The 21,483-nt window shown below is 37.6% G+C and overlaps 1 long non-coding RNA gene across 1 annotated transcript in view; it reads right to left on the reverse strand.

The window, feature by feature from the left end:
• LOC109143911 overlaps positions 1-15,251 on the reverse strand; it is a 33,395-nt gene extending 18,144 nt beyond the window's left edge. The window contains exons 1-2 of the long non-coding RNA XR_002044319.3: positions 15,181-15,251; positions 10,206-10,269 (exon numbers count right to left, since the gene is read on the reverse strand). This is a non-coding gene — a long non-coding RNA (uncharacterized LOC109143911). The remainder of the gene's footprint in view (positions 1-10,205; positions 10,270-15,180) is intronic.
• Between the last annotated feature and the right edge of the window lie 6,232 nt (positions 15,252-21,483).

The raw sequence follows: 21,483 nt of genomic DNA on the forward strand, positions 1-21,483 counted from the left end.
TTAGCTAGACCTACTGGTGAGCATTAATCACAGTTAACATTGTGCACTTTTTCAAAGTATACTTTTTCAAAGCCAAACTGTATTAGTCAGAAGTAGGAGTGAGAAAATGTATCAAGAGAAATTTTTTGTTATTCCATTTCCCACCTCCTACTCATCTCTCCTCCTAATTCCCATCTCACCCTTCCCCTCCTCTTCTTCCTGGAAAGAATCACATATAAAATTCCACAAGTTCTTAATTAAATGGAACTAGGTTGATAGAAATGATCAAAAAATCTAATATGATTTACTGACAATTTTAAGATAACTAAACATACTTATATATTTAGGCATTTCTGAAGCTGGACAATTAATTTTTATCAGAACAAAACCCCATATCTCACAAGGTAAGATGACTGACATAGTACTCAGTATTTTGGAGGCTTATTCAGCACCTTGTTCATCGTAACAGACCAATTTAGTATTCTTTGGAAGTTCATTAGTATGTTCAAATGAGTAAGCACTTGGCAAACTAAAGTGTTGAACCACATAGTACTCACACTGTAATATCTAAAAAAGTGAAAACATCTGAAAATCTGAATTTGTCACTCTGTTTTAGAGAAGCAGAATAATAAAGATAATAAGTAATCTGGCTCTAGCAATCTTTATCAGTGGATAACTCTCATTCAGACCACTGGCAGTTAGATAACAGTAAAAGCCACAAAAAGAGAGAGAAACAAACAACTCAAAGTATTTTCAGAGGCACCCACAGGCTGTTAGAGCTAAGATTTGCCAATGTTACCTGTGATAAAATCTCAAACTGTCTTGCATAACTATCACATTAAAGACTTCCGATTTCCTTGTTATTAATAATGAAGCTGCCATTAACATCTGAAACAGAAACACACAAGAAGAGGAAAAATGTACCTCTGGAAGGAATTAAACGCTTCTGAAGATCATTAGAGTTGATGTCAAGCATTTTATTGGAAACACTGAGACTGATCTTTCAGTTAATGAAGCTCAGCTTTTGAGTTTGGGCTTGATTAATTAAGTCTGTAACTGAACAAAAACAGCAGCAATGAAGAAAATGTGCAGCTCAAAAACAGATTGTCAAAAAAACTGCCAAAAACAGTGGTAGAAAAGGCACAAACACTCTGTATATTTTTTTGGAAATTCAGGGAAGTAGAATATCAATAAATTCAGTCATGATACTGAACTTAAGTAGGTGGACTCCTGATTTCACTCTGGGGCTACACTTGAGCAGCTTTGTCAAGTACAGATCCAGGGGCAGGGCCCTGTATGATCTATGGTTTTCATGGCTTATAACCACGGGTGCAGCCCTACAGCGTCCATTGTGGAGTGGCACAGATGTGTGTCCAGGTACCTTGACATAGGCTCACCCAGGCCATTCCCAGAATTTGCTGCTCTCAGCCAGTGTTTTCTATGTTTATGCTTAGAGCTGGCACTGGAAGATTCATAATTGCAATGAGAACTGCAAATGACTCAGCTTTGAGAGGCAACTCTTCTGTCAGTTTTTCCACTTGTCTTAGCTGAGAGTGCAAAAATGCTAACATTCCTTTACCTTACCTTTAGCATGCATAATATGAAAATTCTGCCATCCTTTAATAAAACACTGAGATCAAAAAATGCAAACAACCACAGAAATACATAATCATGTTATGCAGGTTGTTTGCGTGCATGAATGTCAGAGGTATCAATAAGAACATAGAAGGCACACAGCACTAAAAGCAGCATGTTTGCAATTGTAGCCAGGGAGCCTTTCTTATTGCATGCCTTAAATTTCAACAGTCATGAAAATGATAATGGGAGATGTGACAGTCTTTCACCTGAATAGAGATATTAATATTTAACCTTTTTTAGTTAGCAAAATTTTAAGTCTGAACACAGTATTTTTCTTCAAATTTTTGATGTGTGAATCTTCACATTTAATCATTGCATGGCTACTGATGTGAAATAAAAACCCCTGCTACTTCTGTTTCTGTAGACTTCTCCCATACATAAATATATGGATGTACGCACACCCCGTAGAGACAATCTCGTTACAGTACCAAAATCCATTTTAAAAAAAACAAAACAGGAGTTATAAAATAGAAACTGATTTTCATTCTTCAGGGCATGTTATAATAATGAGATTAGAAGAAAAACTTTTTCCCTTTGACACATTGTACCTGCTGAATGAAAGATTTCCTGTGTGAAGTATCTGGGACGGGGCCAGACTTGTACCCATATTTAAAAAGGGTAGAAAGGCTCACCTTGGGAACTACTGACCTGTCAGCCTCACCTCTGTGTCTGGGAAGATCATGGAGCAGACCCTCCTAGAAGCTGTGCTAAGGCATATGGAAAACAGAGAGGTGATTCCAGACATGCAGCATGGCTTCATCAAGTACAAGTGTGGGCGGACTAGATGGCATTTAAAAGGTCCTCTTCCAACTCAAACTATTCTGTGATTCTAATAATGACTATGCCATTCAGTATGACATTTTCTATGATCCTGATCCTGTGTATGAGTAAGGAAGATCTAAATATTGGTGGTTTTGAGGAAGTAACTTATCAGCTTTTGTTTCGCACATACCAAAGAGCAATTATTTGCAGTAGAGAAGAGTCTTGTCAAATAACCTCATTTGGAATACCAAATTTGTGTCCTGTGTCATGGGTTTTGACACAGAAGCCAAAAATTACTTCATGGGTTAGTATGTGACCAGAAAGTGGGAATAAGATGCTATGAGCAAGTGAGAACAGGGTGTTACATATACTGTTTCCCTGTTACTCTTTATTGAAAGAAAGGGTCTCCTTAGCTCAATTTTATTTCTTACTTGTATTTGCAATACTCAGACATTCAATGAGCTCAGCAATAAATAGTCAGTGGCAGTAGCTTGAGAAGCAGGACTGTATCTTCATCCTAATCTATGTTTGGCAATAGAAGCTATTAATTCTCAGGACACTTTTCTCTTTTTTCTCTTTTCCCTTTCCTTTCCTTTCCTTTCCTTTCCTTTCCTTTCCTTTCCTTTCCTTTCCTCTTTCCTCTTTCCTCTTTCCTCTTTCCTCTTTCCTCTTTCCTCTTTCCTCTTTCCTCTTTTCTCTTTTCTCTTTTCTCTTTTCTCTTTTCTTTTCCCTCTTCCCTTTTCTCTTCTTTTCTTTTTTCTTTTTTCTTTTTTCTTTTTTCTTTTTTCTTTTTCCCAGAGAGACTGGAGAGCAGGTATCTGGTTCATACTAAAAGGGAGAAATATTACTTCCCTGCACAATTAATCTCATAATCATTTTTAGGGTTCTCAAGACTAAGTAGAAGAATTAAGGTAATAAACCATGTAAATGGGCATTATAGAAGTAAAACATTTTCAAAATCAGATAATAAAAGACTGGAAATTAAATGAAATTTAGAATTGCCATCAAATACAATAAAAGACAGGTGTTTAGCAATTAAAAAGGATGATCATTGTAACTGGGGCAGCTGAAAATGGTAAGAGAACAGATGTTCCTCAATAGTACTTCCATATTAATTCTATTTTAACAAAGAATGTTTGATTTTCACTTGCTTCCCTGAAAATATTGCACTACTGTTAACTCGTTAAAAAAATGGAAGCTAGTGATAATACTTTCATTACCAGTTTCATAATACTATAAAATTGAACAATAAAAATAATTGTGCACTGGTTTTACACATCAGTTAGGTGGCTATTGCATAGTTATTTGCTAGACTTACTGAACATAAATAATGTTTCTCAACTACAATTTCTAAAAAACCCATCAGATGGTGGAGAAAACAAACCAAAAATTCTTCTGGAGAATCATCTGTTGACGTAATGAATGTGCTTTCCTCCCTCAATCTTTCTGATCCTAGCAAGTCCTAATGATACAATATCTCAGTTAATATTAGTCTCTTTCCAGAAGACATTTTAATGACCAGGTATTTTACATTATTTATTTTCCAAATTGGTGAAATATTAAGAAGAATTATATTTGCACTCTAGCATTTCATAACACTAAATTCATAAGGATGATTCACATTTTTGTCTGGGTAGCTTGAGAGAGATTGTCTAATGACCAATGCTAGCATTATATACATACAAACATACAACAGATATAAGGTTAGATTTTTTTTAGATTTAACTTTTTATTTTTGTAAATGTCATTTTACACACATATATCATTTTTATATTCTTGCTTGACTACCCTACCACCAAAGGATCTGACAGCAAGCTGAAGAGAAAGATTTCCCAATTCTGTAGATTTATGCCTATATCTGGAAGTTATACTGTATATAATGCATTATAGATCACAGAGATAAGTCAAAACCCACTTTAAAAAATATGTGAAATATAATTATGAAAAATACACATGAAATAAAATATTTACCTCAAACTCATCTGTACCTGATGCAAATTTATCTCCTTTATTTCTCCCCTTTTCCTAATCTAATTCTCCTCCGCCTTCAGTGTCACTGCCTAGTCGGCTTTTAAAAAGCACGTGAACTGACTGCCAGGACTGCACAGACTGAGAAAAGGCCTGTGCTGTTCTGTGATAACATGATCTAACACCCAAATATTAAGTGAGAAAGTACAGACATCAGCTGTTGAGTCTATTGGTTGCTCCAAAGTGTTCCAGGTGGGACCGTAACAACCATTTATTGAGTTTGCTATGAGCTGGCATTGCCAAAAGTACATAATTTTCACAATGTTCACAACGTTGTTCACAAATTTAAAAGAATTATGAGAAAACTGTATCTCAATCTGTCATTTATTTATTTTTATGCAGTTGGAAGTTATTGTACATGAACTAATTTGCAGGAAAAAATACTAATCTTTTTAGAAAATATAATAAACATACATGTTCAGAAGTAAAATACCCATATTGAGTCAGCCTGATGAACTGTATTTAAGCTAAATTGTTGTTACTAAGACCTAAAACAGTTTGTATTTGCCTAAAATTCAGAGATTACAAAGCATAGCTTTTAGATGCCTCGGGGATGATTAAGTCTTATATACCACATGAAGAAAATATTGGGAGAAGGGAAATTATTTTTGTGTCAGTGTTGAACTCTTGTTTTTTAATTTCCTGAAATGGGATTGAAAGGTCCATTCTGAAAAAAACAGAACCAACTGATGTGCAGTCAAAGAATGGTATCAAACCATCAGCTTCTAATGCTGCGTTTTGAACAGCAGATAAAAGACAATTATAAGATAATGGAAGACAGGGAAATGTCAAAGAAAAGTGTGAATAATATAAAGTAACAGAAAAATTTGTCTAATAACTGAAAAACTATAAAGTGACATGGCTTTCTCAGTCTGCTGAGAAACAAACTGCATAATAAAATTTAGATGTATTTTTGCTTTCAGTAATTGAATTCACTAATAATTATTTGGAGAAAAAACCTGTTCAAAGCAAAGCAACAGTATACTGTTTACATCATTATCAGCAGTGTAATTTGGCACTTAATTTAAACATTTAGAAGGGCACAAATTGTTTCAACTGCATAAAGAGATTTTTGGTGTGAAAAGTAACTTGGCACTGAGATTAAATTAATCTGTTGTCTAAGATTTCCATTTTAATAGGGCAATTTAAAAAGAGTCATTAATACATTTTAGTGGTTCTAAACTAAATAGAAAGGACAAACCCAGCATATTTACATGACCATTTCCCATGTGTTTGGCATTCTGTCCATATAATTAATACCTCATTGAATTTAAAAGGCCTTTCGTGCGGTGACTTTAATGTGCTTCACAGTTATTAAAAACCCCCCACATTTCATGATACCATATGAACCAACAAACATCCTGAGATGAAGCTGTTCTTTCTACTGAGTATTGATTTTACTGGTTTTGTACCACTGACCTAAACGGGCCAAAAATTTTACACTTGCAAGTTTCCGTACAATTTGTTCCTATTCAAATGAGTATCTATAACAAAACCACGTACTAGTGTGGGTTCTTCCCGAACTATCTTAAGGCACTTTACAGTCTGAATGCAATGAGAACGAGGCCTTTTAGCAACTGTATTTCAGCATGGTGAGTTAAATGTTTTAATGATTTCATACTGTTCCTTTCACTGTTCTCCGTGAATACAAAAAAAGTGAGTCTATGCCAGAACAATATTTATTTTTCTTCACCATGACCCATTCACTTAACAGCAGGAGAGACACCTATAAGAGGTATTTGGAACAAAACTTACCTCTAGGGTTATGCTTTGTGTGGGGAATATCTTAATTAAGTTACATTGCAATATTGAAACTTGAGAATGAGGTCGTAGCCTGCTGTAGCATGAAAGCCTTTAATTTGCACACTTCTGTTATATTGAATAATCAAGGAAACTTTAACTGAGCACTTCTGAGCACTCTAGAGCCCTGGGTGTTCAGAGTTTCTATGCACTTATATTGTGCTCTCTGTGCTGTGGTTTAACTCTGCACAGTTATTTAGGAGCTCATTTAAGGCAATTAAAAACTACAGCTGGGTTTTTGTTGGACTGGCTGTGCTCAACTGAGTTGGGTAATTAGACTCAAATGGATACCTTGTACCCACTTCAGCCTCAGAGTTGTGTGTGAAGCAGAAAAACATTTTTTTCCTGAGTTTTTGCTCTTACAGAGAAGAAACAAATATGTGTGATTTACAATAGGGTCATAAAATTATTTCTTCGTTGCTAATAACAATTCACACTAACTTGACATTTTTAAAAAAATCCAAGGTAGTTTATATTCAAAATATTTTGGCAGCTCTTGGTATTTCCTAATATTGGCTTAAATGCCATTTAAGATTCTTTGAAAACCTTACCAGTCTCAGACCTCAATAACTTGAAATGTTTTCTGGGGCTCATAAAACCACCTAAGTGACATTTATGTCAGTAGTTGCCTAGGTCTGAAAAGTAGGTCCTCAGGAGCCTGCCTCAGCTGCCAGGCATCCTCAGGGCTCCTGCATTACTTATGCAAACAGCTTCTGCAAAGCAGGTAGGCTGGCAGCAGAGCCTCTGTTTCCAGACATGCCCACAAATCCCCAGGCAACATCCTGTTCAGGGCCATCAAGAGTATTTCACAGCTGTGTCCTACAGGGAGTTACAAACAACACACCATCCTACCTGCTCTTCCTCAAGCAGCTGGGAGGCACGAAGAGAGAGGCACTGAAGGGACATCTGTGCTAGGTGGCACACAAGGATGAGGGAGCCAGCTCAAACACTGAGCCCTTGAGCATAGAAACTGCTCCTGCATTTACTCCCTGAACATGTTTTGTACCATCCCAATTCACTCCCCTAAAGATGAATCTGCAACATAGATCAGCATTACCCATCTTGAAAGGCCAGGGGTCAATTTTTGACTCAATAATCTCTGAGAACAGACAGTGAGACCCTTTCCATTGCACTGAGCTTCCACCAAAATGCAGCCAGGGAAGACAGCTGGGACTATATCATCCTATGATAGCATTCAGAGGGTTAATTCTCAGCTAAACCTGAGGAGATGTAGAACACCCTCAGCCTACAAATACAACATATTTTAAGGCAGAAATTCCTTTCTGAAAGTAGTGGGGGGAAATTCATACAAGAAAAACAAAAGGAAAAAACCCCGATTTTTCAGTCTTGGAGTCTGCCCTTGAGGGGACAAAGATCAGCTGAAACACAGATGAGTTTAAATCATATTCCCCAGATACCACATATTTTGTATGAAGTGGAATAAATTCATCCAAGAAGCTGCAGTAGGAATAAGATTCCTCAAAAAACCCCATTGCCTGGCAAATAGACTGCAGTTTTAGAAGGCTGGAGTTGGAATTCCAGAACCTACTCCAAATCAGTCAAAATAAAGGCTTAAAAGCCATTTTCTGAACTTCAAACTTGGCCATCTTGAATCCCATTGTGCTGCTTCATTGTGGAAAAGCCCAAGGAAACTGTTCTCCTCTTTAATATTTTCTGTTGATTAACTCATACATCCTCCTTCTCAATATAATGACCCCTGCTAAAATCATGCTCAGAATGTGATTTTCCCTATGCATGCTTACAGACATGTGTATCTCTGACCCTTCCAATGGCAGATAACTGCTTGCAGCAATTCAACACATTTCCATGACTAACTACACCGAGCACTGGAAATACTATGGGTAAGTTTTTCACTATTTGGATTTACACAACACAGTGTTGCTTGCCCTGCCCAAACTGTTGCAGCAATGTCACTATACTGCTTCTTATCTGAGCTCCTTTATATCTTTCCATAGTAAGGTTACCAGGTAGGCAGAAATTTATAAAAATAAAGCATCTCAGTGTCTTTATCAAATACAGGTTTCTATCTTTAGTTTTTGGAAGAGCATATATTTAGCTCTAATAAGGATGTAGACGCCTAGCTAAAAAGAGAGTCAAATATTGGAAGAGATGGCAAGGAGAAATATGGTAAGAGTGAGAAAAAAACCCCTTACTTCTAACTGCAGATTTGATGTGTTCTGAAGACAAAGATATATTGGGGTCTAGAACTAAAAACAAGGTAGTTGCAACAGTAGGACAGAAAGAGAGAATTTACTCATAGAATCCAGGAGAGGAGGCATGAGAATACCCACGTCTTTTTTCTTTTTCCTGTGAAGCACTTGCATAATGAATTTCATTGGAAAGAGAACTGAGTATTAAAGCTGATTTGCTCTATTGAAGAGGTTTAGACTTTCTGCTCCATTTAGTTATTCTTTATGATGCCAAATTCTGAAAGTAGAGAGCTGCAACTGGTAATCCTACTATGCAAGATAATATATGAGAAGTAAATGTCTCCAGTAAGTAAACTATAAAGGAAAACTATTTTTCTTTAAAATGTTCTTCAGTGATTTCAAAGAAATATAAAGAAGCTGTGTTCTCTCAAAGGCACAGAATTAGACCAATTTTATAGCAGTGGAACTACAAATGTAGTTTTGCTTACTCCTCCTGCTTCATACTTTTACTTCTTTTACTTTAAGAGATGTATGTCAATTGTACCAGTAGTGCACTTTTTTTCTTCCTCATAGGAAATATAAAAAAAATTCTGATTATAGCCTTCATTTTCATGCTAACAAGTAAAAATTAAAAGAATACTGAAGGGAGATTAAAAAGGATAGGTATGCCTCTGCACGTGCATGCACTGTGACCTACTTAGTTATATTAATAGGGCAGAAGTTTGCAATAAAACTGAGGCAGATCTAAAATACTCCCAAACTGTCATCAGTAACAAAGTCATAAATCACTCAATTTATTTATTAATTTTGTAATTCAATAGCATAAGGTGTTTAAGTATTTACAGTTGTGGAAGTGTAACTACAAGTGCACAACCTCTTGGATTTAGAGATAACCAAAGAGAAGACAATAAGAAATGAAAAAAATTTCTGTGGAAAACAGTCACAAAGGGAAACTTGACCTTCAGGCCAACAGATTTTTCATTCAGCAGTATAATAAGAATAACATGCATTTTTAATTGGCTTGTGACTCCTTTCCAATTTCCTGAAATTATGTTGATTGAGACAGTTAAGAATATAATCAAGTTTGCAATAGTAGCTGATAAATTACCTGTATTATTGTTATATAACATTAGGATTAAAATCTTAATTAAGTAGACTCAATTAAAAAACAGTTTGTGTATGCCTCTCTGTTCACCAATGAAAAAGGAATTTACCAAATGTGTTCAATGAAGGAGAACTCGTTTTGAGAAAAGTACTTCGAAACTTGATTTATGCTTTCTACAGTTTTAATTTTAAGGTCTTGAAAGTGGACAGTGCAAAACCTTAGAAGATTCAAAATCTCTTTGCCTACAATTTAGTTTACTTCTCAGTCATGCCTGTCTCCTACATGGTTTAACGTATTCATATCTTATTCCTGCTTGCTTTTGGCCTGTACTGAGAAGTGAGCTGCCCATTAAATAAACCTGGACATTTTTCATATTTAAGAAAAGCAAGCACTCTATGTATTCATGTTTTTCTACTGGTTCAGAATCCATTTATGCATATTATTTAGTACAGGATGAGGCAACAGGATTGATATGCTAAAAAAGAAAGAGAAAGAAAGTGTAAGCCTTTCAATTTTACAAAATAAAGCATTTGAGAATAGTAGCTCCAACAAAGCAACTGACCTGTTCAGGACAGCAGTCAAAAATTTTAAATTACATACAATGAGTGCTAGGTAGAAACAAACAAAAAAAAAGAATGTAAAATCAGATACCAGCATAATGACAGTCTTTTGCTTTGCTACTCTTCACATTGTGCTACAGTAAAGTTATTCCCCACTCCTACCTTAGCCCTATCGCATCCAGTGGTCTAAGTTCCTCTCCTTCCCTGTCAGTGGTGTTAACTTCACCTGGAAAATGCATAATTGTGACAGTGAATTCAAAAGATTTAAACTTTCACATAAGAGTTCAGCACCAATGTAATTTTACAGTTTTTGAAAGAGCTGCAGAATAAAATCTTATGGCCTGCTCTTTGCAAGGTCAGGCTAGCTGGCCTTGGAATTTATTATTTCTAGGATTCTTCTTATCAGGATACATTTGAGACATCATGTATGGCACAGAGGTCAGAATTGTTTTGATCGCAGCTTTTCTTTCCTTCAGTAAGAATACTCTCAGATGCCGTGAGTCAAACCCTGTACAAGCCCAAAATATATCCAGACACGTTCACCAGAAATCCAAAACAGCAAAAAGTCCTTAGTGTATCTTAAAGAGCCATTGCTTTACAGACTCTAGGGAGCAGAGGGCCAGGGAACAGTCACATCACAATGTCATCAGTAAATCCACAGATATATCCACTGTGGCAGGTGATAACCTATCCACACACAACACTTCGCTGAGGCAGTGCTGCCTGAGCTCTGAGCAGATCTGCAGTTATTCTTCTCAGTTTTCAGAGAAGAGGTGGGTCAGCTCCAGTCCTGAAGTCTGTATTAGCTGTAACTTTATAAACCCATCCTCTTTGGGTGTGATGCCAGCCTCGTTGATGTCAGGTTTTTATAATCATCTCAGAATAACCCTGTACTGTCACTGAACTCACATTTGCCTTACACCTGCCCTCTGTACACTGTGTCACACTTCATGCTGCAGAATAACAAGGATGTCCTAAAAGGCCATATCATCATTGTCTACTCCTAACTATTTTTGTTTCTGCCTAGAGAATACTTTAGCGACCATTAGCTAATAGAAAGACTAACTGTAAAGTGTCTTCCCTCATCAAATGCAAATGTAACAAAATTCACAATTAGAAACCTGCTGAATTAGAACAGTACTTACAGGAAGTTATAATGATTTAACTGGAAGAAAGGCATATAACCAGGAGCCACAGGTAAGACAGAAATAAAGGTCTGGCTGAATATATAGAACTCCTAGTTGTGAATCTCCCATAATTGTGAAAAAGTGAGTGAGGCAAAACACATCAATATTGAGAGTAATCCATACATCTGCAGAGGTAGTACAATCTTGCAGCTGCAGACTTACTTTTGTTAAGATGAAAGAATTCTGCAGGCCATAAGGGAAAATAATGGGCGCAAATACATGAAGAAAATAAATGGAAATAGCAAGTGTCTGAAACTCATTAGTTGAATAACAGCTGAAAGTAGGAAAATTAGAAAAGAAACTTCTACTTAAATGTGCTATAGTTAGAGGCTGTGCAGAAGGAGAGACTATAATGCAATCTCCACATTTTGAAATATACAAGTCAAATGTACATTTTAAAACCATTCCCCAGTCATGACTGTAATTCCTGTTCTGTGCTTTTGTGTAGCATTAATAATTACTAAGAAAGTCATAGCCCAAGAGAGAGTATTTAATAAGCACATTTTTCAGTTAGTAGAGTCTTCAGGAAATGAACAAGAAAAAGATCAGTCTTTGGGAAATGGCTAAATACAGGGCTCTCTGTGTTTTCTTAAGATGAGCAGTCATCAGAGTGTAGATCTGTAATGGCACACATATGACTGTGAGTGAATATATTATTTTCTTTGACAGAGCTAGAAAATCCAATAACATTGCAATGTCAGGAACAATTGTTAAGACAAAAAAAGAATAAAAGAAAAAATAAATTAGTGACAACAAGGCTAAAATTTTAAGTACAAACGTGGAAGTCCTAAAAGAAGTCTAGGAAGTATGATTAGAGTGATAGCAAAGCATTCAAATCCCTTTATTCTTATAATTTCCTAAGGTGCTTCTTTCTGCTTCATCTGAAGAAATCAGTATTTTATCTGGCAATGTTTCCTTATGTTCCTCAACTGTCTTTAGAGGACATTTTTAGAGGGCTTTGAGATTGATAGCTCATCTATATATATATATATCAGCATCTGGTCTTCGTGGTCAATTAATGACAGCTGAACCAAAGAAGTGACTACCCAGAATCACCAAACTATCTAGCTTTAAATGGCTTTGCTATATTTTTCCCAAAAATACAAACATATTCCTCTTGATCCTGGGCAACGACTGATTTCCCCATCCCAACTTTTGGATTCCTACACTGTTAAAATTATTATCCTGCGTCAAATGCCTCTTAGGTCAGATGTTGCCACAGACGGAAGATGAGAAATTAGATCAGTGTGCTGGAGGTATGAAAGAACAGAAAAACAGTTAAGTGCCAGGCCATGTATCCTGCAGCCATGAGGTCTGGTATCCCTGTTATGGATGCAGGCTGACTGGTTTCCAAGGGTATGGCATGAAAACCTCACTTGACTTGTTCTATTTATCCATGTGTGGGTTTTTTGCCTATTAAAAAAAATCCAAAAATGAGTAAAATGTGAACAATCACTTTTTTTGCTTAGCAAGCTGCTCTCTGCCCACTAGTCCTAAATTAAGTTCATCCTCTGAATCTTTTAGTGTTTCTTGCCTTCTCTGTGCTCTTTCAGTTGTTTTCTGCTCAACAGGGGACCCTATTGGATTGCTTACAGTTGCACTTCAACTAGAAATAAAGAGAAGAAAATCTAATAAAAGTCCCAGATCATCCCTATAACAAAACTCTAAGAAGTTTCTTATTTACAAATATTATAGCCAGTATCATCTGATTTTTACCTCTTCTGCAGAATTCTGAGGTATTTGCCAGGTTTTTATCCAAGAAAAGGGAACAGAGAGTGCATATGTAGTTATTTTATGTGTAGATGTCAAGGTTTTGGCAGTGGGGGGCCACAGGGTTGGCCTCTCTGAAATGGGAGCAGGGACTGACCAATGCCAGAACAGCTGGCTGCAAAATGGACCCCCCCCACGACACTGTTGAGCTCATCAGCCAAGCCTGTGGTGCCTCTGTGATGACATATTTAAGAAAGGGAAAAAACACAGAAGAAGGAGGAGGTCCTGCAGGCACAGGAGCAGAAACTCCCCTGCAGCCCATGAAGGACCCTTGCTGGAGCAGGTAATTCTCTGCAGCCAGCTGAGGATCTCATTCTGGAGCAGGTGGATGGATATCCCTGAAGGAAGCTATAGACCATGAGGAGAGCCCTTACAGGAACCGAGGAAAGTGTGATGAAGGAGAAGGAGCACCACAACCCCCATTTGCCAGCCCTCCTGATCTTCTCTGGAAGAAAGGGAGAAGTTTGGGATGAAGTTGAACTTGGGAAGACAGAGTGGAGGAAAACTGTTGGTTTAATGTTTGTCTTTGTTTCTCACTCCCTGAATCTAATCTAATGAGAAGTAAATAAATTTTGCCCACAATAGTCATTGGCAAATGTTCTCCCTGTCTTTACCTTCGACCCATGAGCTTTCTTGTCCCATTTTCTTCCATTGCCCCACTGAAGAAAGCACAGGAGTTTCTGGGTGGGAGTGTAGCCCTTATCCAAGGTCAGTCTACCACAGTTGTTCAACATGGTAGGCATGACTCAGGCCTTCCTACCCCAATCTCTTTTATGCACAACACTGAGACTGCAGAGAAATTGGTTGTCAAACAGTCACTCTGCTGCCTCCTCCACTTTTTCAACTGCCATGTTTGCTTTTAGAGCAGCCTTAGCACTTCTCCTCATTATATTCTCAATGGGGTTTTTCACTGTCTACAATTCTCCATAGATAATTGAGTCTAGTGGTAACATTCAACATAATTTTGAAAAGACAATGATTAGATGAGGTCTGCATTCAAAGATAGATTTTCTCTATATTGTTTAAAATGGGATAGAGCAGAGCATGATAGTGCAAAGGGAGCATAAGGGTAAATAGTGTTTATAAGGAAATCTTCCATTTGGAAGAGCAGATGCATGCTTGCATGACATTAATCTATTTTTGTGATTCATGGAGCATAAAATGTTTAACTTTGATGCCCTAATACATAATTTACTTAACCATAGAGAAATGTCTAAGAAAGCAAAGGTGATAAAAAGATGATTAAGAAAGCAAAGATGATAGATAAATAAATACTATCTTGCATAATATTGTATAGAATGTATTTTTGTCACCACAAATTTACCTAAATGTTGTGAAAACAGTGCAACAGAATTTCTTTGGAGTGTAAATAACCTGATTCATTGAGCACATCTAATGCAGGTCTCCTCCCAACTATTACTGCAATTATTTAAAGATTAAGACTCCCTAAAGGTACACAATATGATAAACTACAATAAATCCTCTAAAATGTATGGTCTGAAGATACCCCACTGAACTACAGATAATGATTTATAGTCTGTTGGTAAGAGATGCAATTTAATTGCACATTGAAATATTCCTAAAGCAGCAATCATCATGTCACAGAGTACCTGCAAGATGTCAAACTCTAATTATTTTCGTGACAGTGTTTCTCTAATTTGTCTGTGGTAATCTTTCACTCTGAAGGCTTATCCACAGAAAATGAAATATCAAAAAAATTATGCTCAGCTGTCATCTTTACCACATGCCATTTTGTCTAAATTTTGTCAGAATGTGAAAACAGGAAGGTGATCTGAACTGTTATGGAGCTAATCCTAATTTCCTTCATACTTACCAAGCTACAGTTAGTTTAGAAAATTATGCCTATGAATTTATAGGTAGATATATAGATAGAAGATATATGTACTTCAGGAAAAAAATAAACTCCAAATTTTTAACCCTGTGTTCAGATTCCAATCTGCTTTCCTGTATTTTGGCACCTCTGGAACTGTAGTGCTTTTAATGGAATTAAAGTATACATCTGCATACATCTGGCCAGAATGAAGTCCATCCTTCTCAGTTTCATTGGAGGAAACAAAACCAAACACATGCCCCCAAAAAACCAACCAACCAGGCAAAAAAACCCCAAACCCCTCAGCCAACAGCAAATTAGGTACTCTGTGAAATTCCCATCCCCTTACCTCAAACTCTAAATTTTCAAATATATTATTTTAATCTATCCTCTTCAAGCAGATTCACTGTCTCTCTCCCTGTGCTTCTCTAGCTCTTGTTTGTGGTGGAGTCTCTGATGCTTTTTTTACAATTTGGAAGTGCCCCAGAGATTTTCCCTTTATCTCATAGTTGCCCTTTGATCTTTCCCTCACAAGAATACCTCCTCAGCTGGTGCTGCAGGTTCATGCTGTGATTATGTCTGGATACACTCCCCTCCAGTATCCACACAGAGATTGTTCTTGGCTGTCCTAGAGGCATGTTATTCACACCACTGCAATTCAAACAGGAGCCTAAGGGCAAATCTTAGTTTAAAATTCAGTAATTTTGAGTCTGAATAAAGTTATTACTCGTTCCTATATTCATGTCACATGCCTCCAAAAATCTCTGCTCATGGGCACAAACCATAAAGTTAGAACACAAGAATAATAAACCTGATAGGCCTGCAATCAGAAAGTATGGGGGAAGACAGGAAAGCTTATCTGAAGGTCAGTAAGAAAACTGTGGAAGAAAAGTTGAAAGACTTCACTGAAAGCAATGGTATTGTGTGTGTGGGCACTGCAAAGCAGTGCACATGGCTCTCAGAGACAGTGGCCCTATACATACACTTTAAGTCCAGGAGCGACTTAATCACAATGTCTCAAAAGAAAGAGAGAATTAGTCCCCTTCATTAAAACTGATGACAACTATGTGTGATTTGCTTTTTAAACTATTCAAATAGTATATAAAGAACTGGTGGAAATGCAGAGATCTTTACTATACAGATATGCTTATAACAGTTTACACAACCATATTTCCAAGTAATTCCAGAGACAATTTATATTGTATTTCTCATTGTGTGTAATACAGCTCTGTTGCAAAGGTTTTAAATTTATTTTATTTGTAAAGTTTTTGTAATCAAATATAAGTAAAATGCCTCTTTTCAGGGCTTGATGCTTATGTGCCATGTAAGAATTTTGAGTGAAACTTTTGCATGATTTGTTACTGCTCTACCACCAGGAACCTTTGAGTCATGAAACAGAACCACTGAACAACTGAGGTCAGAAATGGCCTCTAAGACCATGAAGTCCAAAATTAACTGATCACTTTTAAGTCCACCACTAATCCACATCCCTAAGTGCCACATCTACATATCTTTTGAATACTTCCAGGGATTGTGACTCCACCACATCCCTAGACAGCCTGTTCCAATGCTCAACTGTTGCATATAGGTAAAGCCTTATAAAATGAAGGCCTTGTTGCCTTTGTAAAATCATGGTTCAGGCCTATTACTTCAGTTAGTAGAGAAGGACTGTGGGAAAGAGACATGTGGGAACCAACAGCTGGCCTGAAGGCCTCACAGGCATTGACCTTGACACAATCAGTTTGTACCCTTGAGAACTGCAACATCAACAGAAGCAAGAAGCAAAAACAACAGAAAGAGGATGTGTCAGCTGCAGAAGGGAGGATACTGGCTGATACGTAGCAAGAGTGCGTGCACGCTATAGGCAACCAATAATATTGTATTGTAGTAAGCTAACACCCAATGAACATGTAATACAAATGCTAAGAAATTGTATAAAAGAAAATGTTTAGTATTAAAGGGGGCTTTTTGCTTGCAGCTGTTGGTGTGTGTATGTCGTGTCCATCTCAACAGCGACACTCAACAACCCTTTCAGTGAAGAAATTTTTGCTAATGTCCAATCTAAACCTCCCCTAGCACAGCTTGAGGCCATCTCCTCATCCTGTCACTTGTTACCTGGCAGAAGACACTGACCCCCACCTCAATAGGTAGCTGTAGAGAACCATACGGTTCCTTCTGAGCCATCTTTTCTCCAGGCTAAGCGACCCCAGCTCCCTCAGCCACTCCTCATAGGACTCGTGCTCTAGACCAGAGGAGGAAATCGCCTTACTTCACATTTATCTGAGCCATGGGCTGACTCAGCTGGACCTTGCAGGTGAGAAGAATGGAGAAAGCATCCTCTTTCTGTCTTCTACAGTGTTTTGGGCACTGCACTAGCCCACAGTGAGCTGCACAGGAATAGAAATGAATAGGCACAGAGAATGTTACCGCTGTGTGCATATTCAATACCACTGGGTATTCAAGGTAGCCTAGATACTAAACAAGAAGTTTGAGAACCTACCTTTTGCACATAAATTGCCTAATTTTCTTTGTGAGTCTTCCCCTTACTTCTTACTTGTGATACTGTTCAAAGACCTGGTCTTATTTCGTGTATGTTTCCCTATACAGAGAGAGCAAGTCCACATTCTCAGATGTATTACACAAATGGCTTTCTTATTACCCTTTTATGGATGAGCTACCATCATAACCCTTAGAAGAAACAATTAAAACCAGTTTGAGGCAAAGGAGGTATGTTGCAAGACAAGAGGATACATCACTGAAAAGTGTCCTGTAATGTAATATTAAGCTTTAAAATTTATGGCTGTTTTCTTCCTTGTGGTGTTTTTCAATACACTTTTATTACAGGCTCTAAATTACACTCTCACAGGAAAGGTCTCTCTTTAAACCTTTAGGTCTGAATTGTTCAGATCTTTTCACACTGAATCAAACAGTTTTAAGCTGGCACAATCCTTGGCAGGCTTGTAAATCTTTCAAAAGATCTTATCCAATTACCCTTCATGGTCCACAGGCTTCTACAGTGTGATTGTTTCCTACCATGTGAGGAATTAAGTGCTCATGAAAGGTTAGGAACCAATAGAGTTGAAAAGTAAGCCAGCACATTTTTCTGTAGTTCATATACCATGGTTGTACCTTCAGAGACAGTGTAGAGATCTATAAAGAAATTCAGTCATGGTCAAGAACACTGATGGTTTTGAGTCCAGAACTCAAAGTAAGTAAGGTCAGAAGTTTTTAGTTTATTTTTGCCTCTGACAAAGGATATCAGAAGAAATCCAAGGCTGACTACTAGGGTATTGTAGCCAGGGTCAGAAACCCTCTATACTCCAACTGAAAAAAAGATATTAGCATCCTATGAAGAGATCTGAGCTCCCTCAGAAGTTGTTGGGACAGAAGCATGTCTCCTCTTGGCGCCATGATTGCCGTGCTACACTGGATGTTCAAAGGAAACATCCCCTCAACACATCGCAACCAGCGCTACACTGGGTAGCATTGATTACACAACAAGCCCAAATTCGAAAACCCAGTTCCTCAGGAAGAGATTATGGACTAACTAGAAGGAAGAGATTTTGGAGTACTGCATGAGAAGGTGACTCTTGCTCAAGAAGCCCCACCAAATAACGAGTTATCAGAAAGTGAAAAAGGCTATGCTCTACCTACTGATGGACCCTGCTGAGTGATAGGAAACCATTGGAGGTGAAAAGCTGTTGTGTGGAGTCCCACACAATGAGTCTTTGAGGCTGCTGAAGGGAAAGCCATCCAACTAGCCCTATAGATTGCTAAATTACCAAATTGGCCTGTACTCTATCTCTACACTGACTCCTGGATGGTGGCTAATGCCCTGTGGGGGTGGTTGCAGCAATGGAAGAGCAATTGGCAAGGCAGGGGTAGACCTCTCTGGGCTGCTGCATTGTGGCAGGACATCACTGCACAGGTAGAAAACTTGACTCTGAAGGTATGTTCACGTACCCAAATTCTGATATCCACATGCCCAGAAGTAGTGTCACTGAAAAACATCAAAACAATGAACAGGTTGTTGTCAAAATTGCAATAGCTCAGGTGGACTTAGACTGGGAGCGGAAGGGTGAGCTATTTATAGCCCCATGGGCCCATGAAAAATCAGGACATCTAGGAAGAGATGCAACATACAGGTGGACTTGTGACTGAGGGGTAGACCTGATCATGGAGGCTATCAAAGAGGTCATTCATGAATGTGAAACATGTTGCAAACAAGCAAGCTACATGCGTAAAATCTCCTTGGAAGCTCAGATATAAAATCTAAGGAAAGGAGGAGGAAGTGATGGGGGCATTTATTATTTACAATGCTTGCCTTCCAGAGAAACCGCTACAGGAGTTGAAGCCCTGCTTCCTTGGAAGTGGCTGAACATCTCTTGCTGATCGGAAACTGTTGCTGCCTGCTCCGAGCTTCCCTTCCCCCTCCCCAAGACAAGCCAGGACCTGCCTCTGCCATGCGCTCTGAGCTCCTTTGTTCCAAGTGTGGGCAAAACCAAATGTAGCTCAAACTCTTCAGCAGTGTCTGATTGGCCGGTCACCCCGGGTCCGCCCCCAGTCCTCCCCTTTCCCCTTCTCCCAATAAAAGGGCCCGAGAGGGGGCCCATGCTGTTTGGCTTGCATCCCTTCTGTGAAGGTCTGTGTGTCTGTCTCTGTTTGAAAGCTTCTAATTGCAGGAATTAGGCAAACCAAAGACTATATTTCTCCCTCTTTGCTTCTACTGGTGGTATCAGCTTTGCAGCTACTATTTGCTGCTTTTAGAGCTACTGAAATGCTGGATTGCCTGTGCTACCTCTCTAGGCTGCCCGAGGCTTTCTAAGGCATTCAACTACGAGCACTAGCCGGTAAAAAGCTGTGAGTATTCCACAGGAAACAGAGAATAAACTTTTATTTTCTCTGCTTGTGAGGGTGCAAACTTTCACTTTTACTTTTGTAAACTGCTTTCACTTTTACTTTTGTAAACTGCTTCTCAACCTACGAGACATTTTCCACCTTCTTTTCTCTCCCCATCCAGCTGGGAAGGGGAATGATAGAGCAGCTTGGGCACCCAGCATCCAGCCAAGGTCAACCCACCACAACATCTAAGGTCTTAAATCTTGTCTAGGACCACAAACTATCTCTCACTTTATCTCTACCGATCATAAACCTTGGTCTTTGTTATATGTAATATACCTTCTTTGGGAAAAGTGACAAGAGGTCACAGACTTCCTAGAGTTTTTAAATATGAAAAGGAATACAGTGAAGAGTGAAGAAAGCCCTTCTTTTTGTTATTTTATATACTTATGTAACACCTTTATTAACTAAGGGAATATAAAAAATAAATATTTCCTAAGGTATTTCTTAACATCAGAAAGAATTTTAGATGTCAGCAGTTTTAACCGCAGTATTTATTCCACTGACCTATAAACTGCAATTACGGCTCTCACAGAAATGGAAGAAAATCACTAAATCAGTTTCACACGTAGCATAAAAAATATTATTTCATCTCACCCTCTTGGCCAGGATTACTAGGAAAATGGTCCTTCAAAAACATTACACGGGTAATAAAATCACAGTTAAGAACAAATGAGGAAATGCGTTCTGTAACTTTGAGGGAGAGCTTAAAGAATTCTTTTATTTGTAATACAAAAAAAAAAGGATATTGCAGTGAGAGAAATCCAGCTGCATCTTGAACCTGTGTTAGTGACCTGTAACTAAGCTCTGACATGCTGTAATTTCAAATTGATATATATACACACACACCTATTAGGATATACATATTCATTTTGTTAGGTACATATATGTTTATATATATAAAATATTCTTTTTTTCTTGCACTTCATAGTGAAAAGGACTTATTTTTCAACTGAAGAGTTATATGGAATCAACTGATACTCCAAGACCTTTCTATGTCTGATTTTCAATTGTATCTTTTATAATTATTCATTTATATTGGCACAAGACAGCAGGATCTCGAAATGGGAAACTTCCCACTATGGAACTAACTGAAAAGCAATCAACACAAGTAGAATTAGCTCTTTGTTAGTTCATTTATTTCAAACATGCTTCTGCTCTGAATAGGGAAATTCAGTTACAAGAAATTTGCAGCTTTTAAAAAGCTTTCAATTTAACAGATTGTTTTATTGTATTGTTATTCAACAAAACTTGTACTTATTTCAAACAAGAGTGTAAAATGGAGGAAATAAAAGCTGAATATGATCCCAAAGTCTATAATTAGAGGGCTTATATATGTATAAGAAAAACACTGTTAGTCATTTAAAAAAAATATTAAGGTGGTCTGGGTTTCTGCAGAGTTCAACCTTTCTGGGACTTTCATGTTTATAGATAAAAAAATATTCCAATTAATGAAACTTTGTCCAGTTCAGATGCTGGAAAGCTTGTCAATGTCATGTCTCCCAAAACTAAATTGCATTTATAAACTCATCTGTCGAATAAATAAAAGGTCACTTCTTGGTTTACAGTAAGAAATTGCTAATTATTTAAAAGGAACTTTCCAGATCCAGTGGGAGACTAGTGCTGCATTCTGAAGAGAGGAAAGATCATTACTAATTCTGTTGCTCATGGTTATTCCACAAAATTATAAATTACAGCACAGAGCTAGAATGAAGCTGACAAGTTTTTTTCTATGTTTTATTTACCAGGGCTG

This window comes from Corvus cornix, chromosome 1 (assembly GCF_000738735.6).
Source record: "Corvus cornix cornix isolate S_Up_H32 chromosome 1, ASM73873v5, whole genome shotgun sequence".
NCBI lineage: Eukaryota > Metazoa > Chordata > Aves > Passeriformes > Corvidae > Corvus > Corvus cornix.